The sequence below is a fragment of the Echinops telfairi genome, unplaced genomic scaffold (assembly GCF_000313985.2).
Source record: "Echinops telfairi isolate 266 unplaced genomic scaffold, ASM31398v2 ScPeMD7_7458;HRSCAF=8496, whole genome shotgun sequence".
NCBI lineage: Eukaryota > Metazoa > Chordata > Mammalia > Afrosoricida > Tenrecidae > Echinops > Echinops telfairi.
In genome coordinates this window covers 6,586,288-6,598,623 of record NW_022111358.1, presented here as the reverse complement: position 1 = coordinate 6,598,623, position 12,336 = coordinate 6,586,288, and the positions used below count along the sequence as shown (strand labels likewise).

Genomic DNA, 12,336 nt, shown 5'->3' with positions numbered 1-12,336 from the left:
TGGAAAATGGAATGATCAGTGCAAGAACACTTTGTTCGATTAAACTGGCATCCCATGATGCTCACCTTCCCTGCATGATTGCTGAAGACACAGCAGGTCCATAAGCAAATGTGCTGAGAAAAGCTGATGGTGCCTGCCCGGCTATCAAAAGATACAGCGTTTGGGATCTTAAAGGCTTGTAAGTAAACAAGCGGCCATCTAGCTCAGAAGGAACAAAGCCCACATGGAAGAAGCCCACCAGCCTGTGCGATCATGAAGTATTGATGGGATCAGCTTTCAGGCATCAAAGACAAAAAAATCGTATCATTGTGAATGAGAGGGACTGAGCAGTGGGGACCCAAAGTCCATCTGTAGGCGACTGAACATCCCCTTATAGAAGGATCGCAGGGAGGAGATGAGCCAGTCAGGGTGCAGGGTAGCAATAATGAAACATATAACTTTCCTCTAGTTCCTAAATGCTTCCTCCTCCCAGCTATCATGATCCCAATTCTACCTAAAAAATCTGGCTACACCAAAGGATGTACACTGGTGCAGATAAGAACCGGAAACACAGGAATCCAGGACAGATAAACCCCTCAGGACTAATAATGAGAGTAGTGATAGCAGGAGGGGCAGAGGGAAGTTGGGGTAGAAAAGGGGAACCGATCACAAGGATCTACATATAACCCCCTCCCTGGGGGACAGACAACAGGAAAGTGGGTGAAGGGTAACGTCAGACAGTGTAAGACATGACAAAATAACAATAATTTAGAAATTATCAAGGGTTCATGGGGGGGCAGGGTGGGAGGAGAAAAAAGAGGAGCTGATACCAAGGGTTCAAATAGAAAGGAAATGTTTTGAGAATGATGATGGCAACAAATGTATAAATGTGTTTGACACAATGGATTTTGATAAAAATTGTACAAGCCCCCAATAAAATGATTTAAAAGAAAATAATAATTTATAATCTACCAAGGGGGCATGGCAGGGGTGGGGGTAGGGAAGAGTGGGAAAAAACACAAAGAGCTGATACCAAGGGCTCAATAGAAAATAAATGTCTGGAAATGAATGAAGGCAGCATATATACAAGCATGCCTGATACAATCAATGTATGGATTGTAAAAAGAGCTGTAAGAGTCATTTAATTTAAAAGATTATTTTTTAAAAGTTAATTAATTATGCCTTAAGCACCCAAACAAAATGAATTTTTATAAAGGTAAAAAACAAAACCAAAAATGCGTTAAAACATCATTTAAATTTTAAGCAATCCCCCCTCTCCCAGGAAAAACATTGTATAGAAATACAGATGTCCTCAAATTCCACTAAATTCTTATTTCTGGCACTATACACCTAGACTCCTAAAATACCTGATATGGAAAATTTCATCTTTTCTTCATTATCTGAAAATGGATGAATCTGAGTTTTCACAGAGTTAGGAGTGGGATCTACCTTTTGTCAAAGTAGAGATGGACAATAAAGTTCTCTGCATACCCCCACCCCAACATGTCAATTAGAATAAAAGTAGGTGGCCCTATTGACAGCTTAGTCTTGGAGGAACCACTTGTAGTTTTGTGGTTTCCAAAAGGAATAGATTTTTGTAACACTATCTTCCGAGAGGAGTCCCAGTGGTGCTAACAGTTAAACGCTCAGCTGCTCACTGAAAGGGTGTTATAGTTGGACTCCACCCAGAGGTGCCTTGGGAGAAAGTCTGGCAATCAGCTTCTCAGATGGGGGCGGGAGAGTGGACGGACACAAAACCAAAATCAAAACCCCTGGCCCAGCCCACAGTGTGGAGTGTAGCTCTACTCTGACACACACGGGGGTCGCCACGAGTCAGAACTCACTCCACGGCCACTGGTGGTCTTCCAAGAAAGTCTCATAAAAGTCCCATCTTTAGTAACAACTGGCATCCTCCACTGATTGTTAAACCCCGGCTTGTGATCACTGAAACGTTTTCTCTGGGGTGGGGGTTGGCATGGGTGGTGGGGGCACCTTCTTTGATCTTATGTATCTGGATGTTTACTGCCACATCATCCTGGTTCTCTTCTGCTTGCCACATTAAAACGTTTCTTTCACTTGTTTTAGTTTTCCAGCAGCAATGGCCAGTTTGAGAGTTTCTTAGTGTTCTTTGAGTAAACCCACTCTAGTAAAGATATACCATCTCGGAACCCCACAGGGACTGTTCCACTCTGTTCTATAGAGTCCCTAGGAGTCTGAATCATCTCAATGGCAGGGAGTTTTGGTTTTTTATTTGTCCAAGTCTTTAATGTACCTTGATTTATTTCAACCTATTCATTTTACATATAAGATACCTACTTAAGGAGCTCTTTGCACATTTCATCTTCTTTTTTTTTAAACCACCTTCTTTCTTCACCTCTTGAGTGACGGACAGAGGGAAATACCCACTCTCTTGGATAAACCAGGTGCTGGTTTTCTATTCATAGTCATATCTGGTTTCTTCAAACACCACAGGCTACATTGCCTTCTGTGTTATCGTTTGGACGACGACAACAACAGAAACAGACTACTGGTAGCAGCCTTAAAAAAAAAAAATTATCTGCCAAGGGGGAAACGAGATTTAATATTTACTGGAGGCGACCTTCCCCCAACTGAGGTCAGTGGAAGCTGAGCAGTCAAATAGTGACAACCCTTGCTTCATGCGCAGAGAGAAATGGAAGCTAGAAATACAGGGCAGAAGAAACTACTGGAACAAAGTAGGACCTGCAGAAAAGACAAAGCAATTAGGTTCCAGTAAGAGAGTTTATTTCAAAAAGAACCAGGAGAGCAGGGGAACTAACCATATACCAGACGGTTACCAGCTATGCTGTTAAGAGATTGGCATTAACCAGATTCAGGAAAACAAAACAAACCCCGTTGTTGTTGTTGTGTGCCTTTGGGTCCTCCAATTTAGAGCAAAGCTACAGAGGTTGTTCCTGCTCTACGGCATCTCCCAAGGAGCCCCTGAGGGGTCCAAACCCCATCCAGCCTTTCTATCAACATCCAAGGACTCATTGTGAGTGCCTTACAAATGAAAAAAAAAAAAAACCCAACGAGTTGGTTACGTGACTCATAGTAACCCTTTATGAGAACAGAATTACCCCAAAAAACCAAACACACTGCCAGAAAGTTGATTCTGACTCATGGTGACCCTATGCAGGGTTTCTGAGGCTGTAAAATCTTTATAGCAGGCATCCTCAAACTACCGCCCGTGGGCCACACGTGGCCCGCAAAGGACGCCGGGTGTTTTTGCCGTTTGTTTTTTTACTTCAAAATAAGATATGTGCAGTGTGCACAGGAATTTGTTCATAGTTTTTTTTTAAACTATAGTCCGGCCCTCCAATGGGTCTGAGGGACAGTGAACTGGCCCCCTGTTTAAAAAGTTTGAGGACCCTGCTTTACAGGATCAGATTCCACAGTCGATGGTTTTAAACTGCCAACCTTGAGGTTAGCAGTCCGGTGCTTACTCAACCTTGCCACGAGGGCTCTCTTGTGACTTGCTGACGCGGCCCGAAGCACTGGTTCTGCTTCCAGATTCGTGGTCTAGCATTCTTTTCTTGACTATTGAGCCAACGTGCACGTACTTCATGTACTCAAACATACATATACCCCAAAACAAACCCACTGTCATCAAGTTGGTTCTTATTCATAACTACCCTGTAGGACAGAATAGATGTGGACACCACTAAGACTCCTTGAAATGTACATTTTTCACACATATTTGGTGGTGGACAAAAGGTGCAAATGAATTATATGTAATTATGTGGCTCCTACAGGGGAGCCATGGTGGTGTAGAGGTTACCTGTTGGGCTGCAATCTACATGGTCAACAGTTCAAAACCACTAGCAGCTCCATGGGAGAAAGACTGGGCTGTCTACTCAGTAAACAGTTACAGTCTCAGAAATCCACAGGGGGTCGCTATGAGTTTGCAATGACTCCATGAGTGAGTTTGATTGGGGGGGGGGGTTATTACCAAGTACTAATCAAAAAGTAAAGAGGCAAAATATCTCAGTACCTATAATTAAAACCCAGTGGTACTGGTGTCTGAGTAGATAAACAGATCAATGATAGAAGATGGAAAGGACAGAAACAGACTCACATCCCCAATCAGTGGAAGTGGTGTTGGGACAACTGGATAGACATTTGGGAAAGGATAAAATTGGACTCATACTTCATACTACATCAGGATAAACACCAACTAGACCAGAGATGTAAATATAAAACAGAAATCACACAAGTGATGGGAGAAAACGTGTGAACTCCTTTATAATCTAAAAACGTTCTTAGCAGAGATGAAAATCTTAGTGCAAAAAAAAAGTAAATCCATTACATGACAATCATAAAAGCAAAAAACAAGAACACACACACACACACACACACATACAAACTCAACAAAACTAAGTCAACAGAAAAATGGCAAACTGGAAAAAAAATTTTGGCAACTTAAATGCTAACATCTCTAAATGTCAAAAAGCTCTTATATAGATAGAGAAAATACTTACATATAACCAAAAGATGTGAAAACCATAGGCAGATGTTGACAGAAGAAAAAATTTAAATGATCCCTTTGGAAACATATAAAGATACATAGCTTCTCTCATAAAGCCAAGTGCATTCGTATCCACACCAAAATACTATTTACCTACAGAATGGCAAAATCCTAAAGTTCAGCAAAGTTCATGGTGAAGTTTTGCAGAAATATGTACATATTGTTGATAAGGATTACAAAATGGTATAATCCAGGGAAAGGAATTTGGTTATTTCCAGAGTAGTCCCAAATGCAGGTACCCTGTTTTACAGCAATGCTCCAGGAATTTTTCTCCAAGATTCACTGGCAAAACTATTAAGTTACTTAGATACAAGGTTACTCACTGCAACATTATTTGTAGTAGCAGATGCCCATCAACAAGTAGCTAGTTGAATAAACTACAGTACATTCCAAGAGTACTACCTATACATCAGAGAATGAAGGAGTGACATATCTTCAAGATATATTACAAACACAATATATCATTTAATGAAAATATATTTAAAATACTGTCGGACAGTTAAGATATGACAAAATAATAATACATTATCAAGAGTTCATGAGGGGAGTGCGAGGAGGGAGGGGAAAAATGAGGAGCTGATACCAAGGGCTCAAGTAGGAAGCAAATGTTTTGAGAATGATGATGACAACAAATGTACAAATGTGCTTGACACAATGGATGGATGGATGGATGGATGGATGGATGGTGATAAGAGTTGTACGAGCCCCAAGTAAGACGACTAAATTAAAAATAAATAAAATACTAAAAAAAAAAGGTTACTAAGTATATATAACCATATTCGTGTTCATACCAGCACTGAATGAACAAATTATAGTAAAATACACACAATGAAATTTTATCTAACATTGAAGATAAAGAAGAAATCACAAAACATCTTACAATATGGATGAACCTGGAGGATATCAGGATCAGTGAAATAAGTAAATTAAAAAGGACCACTATTATAAAAAGGCAGTAAAAGGATTACACACAGAAAGAAACATTCTTTGATGGATGAGGAGTGAGGGGCAATGACTAACTAGATCATCGACTTGTATTAACATGGGTGAAAGAGAAGGCAATGCACAGTAAGGAAGCAGTAAACAAACATGACCAAGGCAAAATAGACACTGGAAGACACAGGAGTAAAGGGCAATGGCAGTAAATGCACAATATGGAAATAATGTTCACAGCACACACTAATATGGGTGGATACACAGGTAGATATATAAACTAAACAGGTATGGGTTGGTGTATAGGAATACATTTAGGAGCATATATTTAGGCAGAAGATATTTCTACATACATATTTGTATGTGCTGCAAGTATATCCAGGACTAGAGTAGAGCAGAGGGAAAAGTTATGCGGACTTCTTAACCATCATCAAACACCTTGAGGGATTGAGCCACTCGGCTTGAGGGCTTAAGAACATAGTCTCTGGGGACAATTGGCACAGCACCGTCCACAAAGGCAGTTTTATATCCCCCATTGGTGAATGGAGACTGAGGTCTTACGCGTGCAAATAAGTCACCTGATGTTTAACTATTGGTCTCTTTGAGCTCAAAACAAACGTGAAAAAGGAAAATGACAAATTCAAAGAAACACCTAGTCCAAAGGGTTAACCACACAAACCAGCACACACGAGCCTGAGAAGAGAAGAACTACCATTAAGTATCACTCTTATTGGGGGTGCAATAGAAGGTCGTGGGTAGAGTGGGGGCAAACACAGAAAAAGAAAATCATAAAAATATACAAAGTCCTGTCTTAGTGGACTTACCTGTGGAACCCCAAGAGTATGACCCTTCAAAACATGGAACTAAACCCACTACAGGAAATCACCTTTCAGCCAATCAGTACCAACAATCGTCAGGTCTGTTCTGACTCAGTAACCCTAGAAGACAGAGTAGGACTGCTCCCCAGGGTTCCCAGGGGTGTAAATCTTTACAAGACAAGATAGCCCCATTCTTTCTCCTTCAGAGCAGGTGGTGGGTTTGAACTGCTGACCTTACAGGTTAACAGTTCAATGTGTAACCCATCAGGCCACCAGGGTTCCCAGACGGGGCTATGATGCGAACAGTCACACCTAAGAGAAAGGTGCTATTCAGAACATTCAACTACACGAGAACAAAAGGGCAGCATTTGCTCCAAAACAAAGGTCAGAGGCAGGAAGGAGCAGAAAAGACGGCAAATAGAAACAGGGACCCTAGGGAGGAAATGATAAGCGCGCTGCTACAGAGGGGATTAGAACCACCGTCAGGAAATAAAATGTGTATAGACTGTTGAATGGGAACTAATTTGCGCTGTAAAGCTCCACTCAAACAAAAATAAAGTGTTTAAAAATAAATAAAACAAAACCCCTATATGAGTACATATAGTATGAAACCTTTTATAATAAGAAGGGCAAGGGGTAGGAATATATACTACATGCACATACAGCAAAAAGAAATACTGCTAAAATATAACCAAAATCTAGTACAAGTGATCAGCAATCGGAAGGAGTAGGAAGGGAGCAGAGTAGAGGGAACAGAAAAGAAGAGAGTTCTTGGAATAAACCAGGTTCGAGAGTTCTGACTTAAGCAATTCCTAAAAACCAAAAAACAAATTGAAATGAACCAAACTTACTGGATGTCAAAACATAGACAAAAACATTATAACTGAAATGTATTGTAAGGACAAACAGACGTAAAGAAATCTTGACCTTTATTCAGTAGTATTTAATCTGTTTGTTGCAATACTGGTATTACTTTAAAACTATTGCATGATAATGCAAAAAAAAAAAAAGCCATTTGTTACTACTATTAGAAACCATTTATAGGAAATATAGGGGGCAGGGAATTGTGCTACTCTGGGTTGATTAAAGAAACAAATAGAGAGACACGCATATGTATATAAGAAAGAGCTAAAACATTTTTTAAAAAGAGGAGCTGACACCAAGGGCTCAATAGAAAGCAAATGTCTAGAAAAGAATGAAGGCAACATACGTACAAATTCGCCTGATGCAATCGATATATGGATTGTAACAAGAGTAAGAGTCCCCAATAAAATATTTTAATAAAAAAATTTTTTAAGAGCTTTATATACATGGGGGAGGGTGGGGATAGGCAGAGAGAGGTGATAGAGGGGAGCTGATATCAAGGAGTTCAAGAAAAAAGAAAATGTTTTGAAACTGACCGTGGCAACAACTGTACAACACTGCTTGCTATGATTGAGCTATGGAATGTTATATCTGTAATAGCTCCCAATAAAATGATTACAAAACAACAACAACAAAAAAGAGCTTTATATACAAGAGCAATTGTATATTGAGAAAACATCCCAGCCCAGTCCAAATCAAGTCCATAAGTCTGGTATTAGCCCGTATATCTGATACCAATCTATAAAGTCCTCTTAAGCCTCACCAAACACATGCAATGATGCCAAATGCAGGAAAATCACAGGCCAGTGGGTGGTAAGTCTTGTGGATCCAGTGCCGTCATAAATATCTCAGCACTGGCAGGGGTCTCCACTTATTTCTCCAGCTCAGGGCACTGGCTGCCATCAGCCTGTCTCCATGTGGCTTGTCAACAAAGATGTCTCGCAGGGACTGAGCAGAGAGAGTGTTTCCCACCTCTAGGGAGGAATACAGGAGTTCCCAGAATTCTCAGGAGAAGTCCATGCCCCCACAGAGCACTCTTGGCTATGATCTGATTGATGGGCTAGACTCCACCCCTTCACTCTGAATCCTCAAATTGACACCAGATTATGTAATTACCACAGGAAGCAAAGAGACAAATCCAGAATAAGGGACATTCTACAAAACAACTGATTAAGTTTTGGCAACAAGCTGTGGCTGCAGTAGGATCAGTCCCATACTCATTGTAGGGCAAGGTAGAACTGGCTCATTAGGTTTCCACCGTTCACAACAGTCTCGGGCAGTTGTGGTCAATTGGATTTTTAATGGCTGAGTTTTTAAGTAGATTATTAGGTCCTTCTTCCTTGTCTGTCTTAGTCGGGAAGTTCTGTTGAACCTGATCTGAGTCACAGCAATACACAAGCCCCCACTGACCAGGTATGTAGGCCTACTCTTAAGGGCCACTGGTTAGGGATCAAACCTGTGTCTCATGCATGGAAAGAAGAAATTCTACCACTGAACCACCACTGCCCTCAGCAACAAGGCTGGTAACAAAACAAAACACAAAAACCAACCAAATGCACAGCCACTGAACTGATTCTTATTCTGATAGTTAGGTTTTGTGGCAATTTGCTTGGGCCAGGGATTCTCAGAGATTTGGCAGTTAACTCACAATGTCCTTTTCCAGGGATTAGCCTCTCCTGATCACATGTCCAGAGTACAAGGGGGGAAGTCTTGCCATCCTTGCCTCTAAGGAGGACTGTCTGTACTTCTTCCGAGACAGACAAGTTTGTCCTTTTAGCCCTCCATGGTACTTTCAGTACTCTTCTTCAGCACCACAATTTAAATGCATTGATTCTTTATCAGTTTTCTTTATTCAATGTCCAACTTTCACATGCACGAGGTGATGAAACATTGTGTTAAGGTCACTCCAAATCAAGAGAGACATTGCTATAAGAGTGATGTGAACCTTACTAGAAATTCAAGTCAAGATAGGGAAGAGGGGTGTGCATGTCTCGGAGAAGGCGATTACACTTCTGATGGGGTGTAAACCAGATGCAGCAGCCGTCTACTGGGGAGAAATGCTTAACAATACTTAAACAGATTCCAAGAGGACAATATGCCTGGTTCTGTGTTCCTAACTGGCCACGTTTGACCTAGTTTTTATCCAGCACTTGATGACCCAGGCTTGTGCTATCCTATTGGGACTTTAGACTGTACTTTTGAGGCACACAACATCCTTCAAAGGCTACACCAGAAGGATCTGATGTGGAAATTCCACTAAACAAACAGGGCTTTCCCTAAAACTCACCTGCAGCAGATGTAAGGAACGGACATACTCCCTTGGACTTAGGCTGCACTGCTCTAGTGGGAGCCAACGCAGATGGCCGCTGTCCCCATGTTATGGAATTGGTGGCTGTTGGACTTCAGTTCAGATCTCTTGTTTTGAGAGTGCTCAATGAATGGTGGCCTGGGACTACCATTTATTTACTATTTTAGTGCTCTCCAGGCTTTCTTATGGCATGTATTCCTTAGTCTGGTAGGGACGCTTCTGCCTTTGTCGGCGAGTGTTACTGAAAGCTTTATCCTAGCACCAACCCCCATTATTTGTGTAAAGTGTCCTCTGTCACTTAAGAGTTTAATCTGTGGAAGTCAACAATTTGTGTACTGGGGTCTGAAGTTGTTCGATACTTGTATAATTCCCTTTTCTCAACAGTGTTTTAAATTCTAAACCATTGGCTAAATTAATGACACTATCAATAGAAATACTTTATACCCCAGGAGGATGATTTATACTGTTCACTATCACAAAATAATAGTGATGTCTCTAAAATGAGCTTGAGACATCTACAAACCATATATAAACAAATGGGTTTTGGGTTCTCGCTTAATTCTAGTTCCAATTTAAGAACAATTAAGTCTATGACATTGCCCTGCTTGATACTCACTCTCATGAAGAGATCACTGAAGATATGGGTGCTAGAACAAAGTGTGGTGAAGAAACTAGATGGTGTTTGGTTATCAGAAAAAATAGTGTCTGGGGTCTTAAACGCTTGTCTTCAAGCACCCAGCCATCGAAGTGAGGAATCAATTAAGTCCACATAAAAGTATGCCGTCTGTGTGATCCAAGGATTGTAAATAATATAATCCAAATCCAAAGGAAGGAATGGCATCAGAGACTTAAATTGTGAAACCTGGTTTGCAGGTGGCTACGGACAACAGTGGAAGCCCAACATCCATTTGCAGGGTCCTCACATGGATTAAGCCTCCAGTGAATTCCCTCTGACCCCAGTCCAGGAAGAGCTCATTATCCAATGGAGCATTGTAAAGTCAACTATGGCAGGCATGGTTAGGTTAAAAATGTAATATCTTATCACTTAATCTCCCTTCTGACTCATTTTAAAGTTGATTCAGTTTTCAGTATTTTCTGCTTTCTGTTGAATTCAGGTTTTTCTGTTTTGCCTGGTCAGTAGTGTTGAGTTGTGCTTGTTTGCTTCCTGTTTGTGTTTTCTACCATTTTCTGTATATGAAATCCAGGCTAGGTAAATCTACAGTGACAGCAGCTGGGTGAATTATCACCTAGAGGCATGGCAGGGGAGAGTGAAGGGAAATGGGAGCTAACAATGAGTGCAAAAAGAAAATGTTCTGAAATTGTGGTAAGAATTGCACAACTCAAAAAAAAAAAAAAAAGAATTGCACAACTCTTCTTAATATGACTGAATGATTAAATTTTATGATTTGTGAAGTGTGCGCCAATAAAATGCTTTTTTTTAAAGGCAGTAAAGGCTTACTGGTCAGGTTTCCAGCTGTTGATGAACACAGGACCGCTGTTCCCTGATAGGTACTTTCTGTCACCGTTTTCACAATGTAACACATATTCCAGGTCACCATGGCTCATAGAAGAATATGTTAATTTATTGCTCAATCTAGAAAAGAGTTTATGGATTTAAGAAGTTCCAATTCCTGATTTGACAGGAATTAAAAAAAATTTTTTTTAATCACTTTATTGGGAGCTCTTACAGATATCATAACATTTAATTAAGTCAAGCAGTATTGTACAATTACTACCACCATTTCAAAACATCTTCTTTCTTTTTGAACTCCTTGATATCGGCTTCCCTTTATCCCCTCCCTCCCCAACCTACTCCCCCTGGAACCCTTATTTATTTTTTCTATATAATAGCGCCCCTCCCATAGCTTATGCAATCCAATATTGTCCATTCACATACAATACTGTTGTTCAGTCCCACTGAGTGGGGTTATAGTCATCAATGCTATCAGCTCCCTATCCCCACCCTCTCTTCCTGTTCCCTCAGGGAACCGTGACTCCTGTTACTGTTTCTGAAGAGCTATCAATCGTGGCTTTCACTTACTGAAAGATTTTAAATATACAAATAAACACATGCAAATCTAACATGATTAATGAGATAAACAAATAAAAACCATAAACAATGTTATACCACACCATGGATTTATCAGGCCTTCCGTGTGGCCCTTCTGAGAAGGAATTTGACAGATTTTTATCTTAAGAGGGGAAAAAAGTGTTTAATGTAGCAAATAAAAGGCTTTATATTTCTGAATAACACCTAAAATAAATCATAACAAATGCAGGCCTATAAAAATGATTATTTTTCTGAGTGAAAATAACCTATTACTTTATTTCAAATTCCTATATTTTAAATATACTAAATTATAACCCTATCCCCAGTTTTCTGAGAACTTTTAAAAAATAGGAAATACTTTGGTATGTCCCCAAAATTGAACTGAATAACACTGTCACCTTGACTATATTAAAATTTTCTATTATATGCAGCAGAATCTAACCCTGATACAGCCTGAACCCAAATTCATTTGAATCCATTAATTAATGAACTAACATGTCTGTTCTCTTATATAAAACGACTGGTATGATGGAGCTAGATAGCTACCTTGATGTAGCAGAGCTTACTGAAATTAAAAGCAGAGATTTTAAGTGTTTGGCATATTGATCCTTAGTAACATTTTAAAAAAATATTTATAATATATTTATTTTAAAAAATCATTTTATTAAGGGCACATACAACTCTTATCACAATCCATACATACATCAATTATGTAAAGCATATTTGTACATTCATTGCCCTCATCATTCTCAAAACATTTGCTTTCCACCTAAGACCCTGGCATCAGCTCATTTTTCCCCTCCCTCCCCGCTCCACCCCCCCTCATGAACCCTTGATA

General features: G+C 40.0%; 1 protein-coding gene across 1 annotated transcript in view; it reads right to left on the bottom strand.

Moving 5' to 3' along the window:
- Positions 1–12,336, bottom strand: part of NF1 (neurofibromin 1) — a 252,880-nt gene that overhangs the window by 72,109 nt on the left and 168,435 nt on the right. The window lies entirely within an intron of this gene.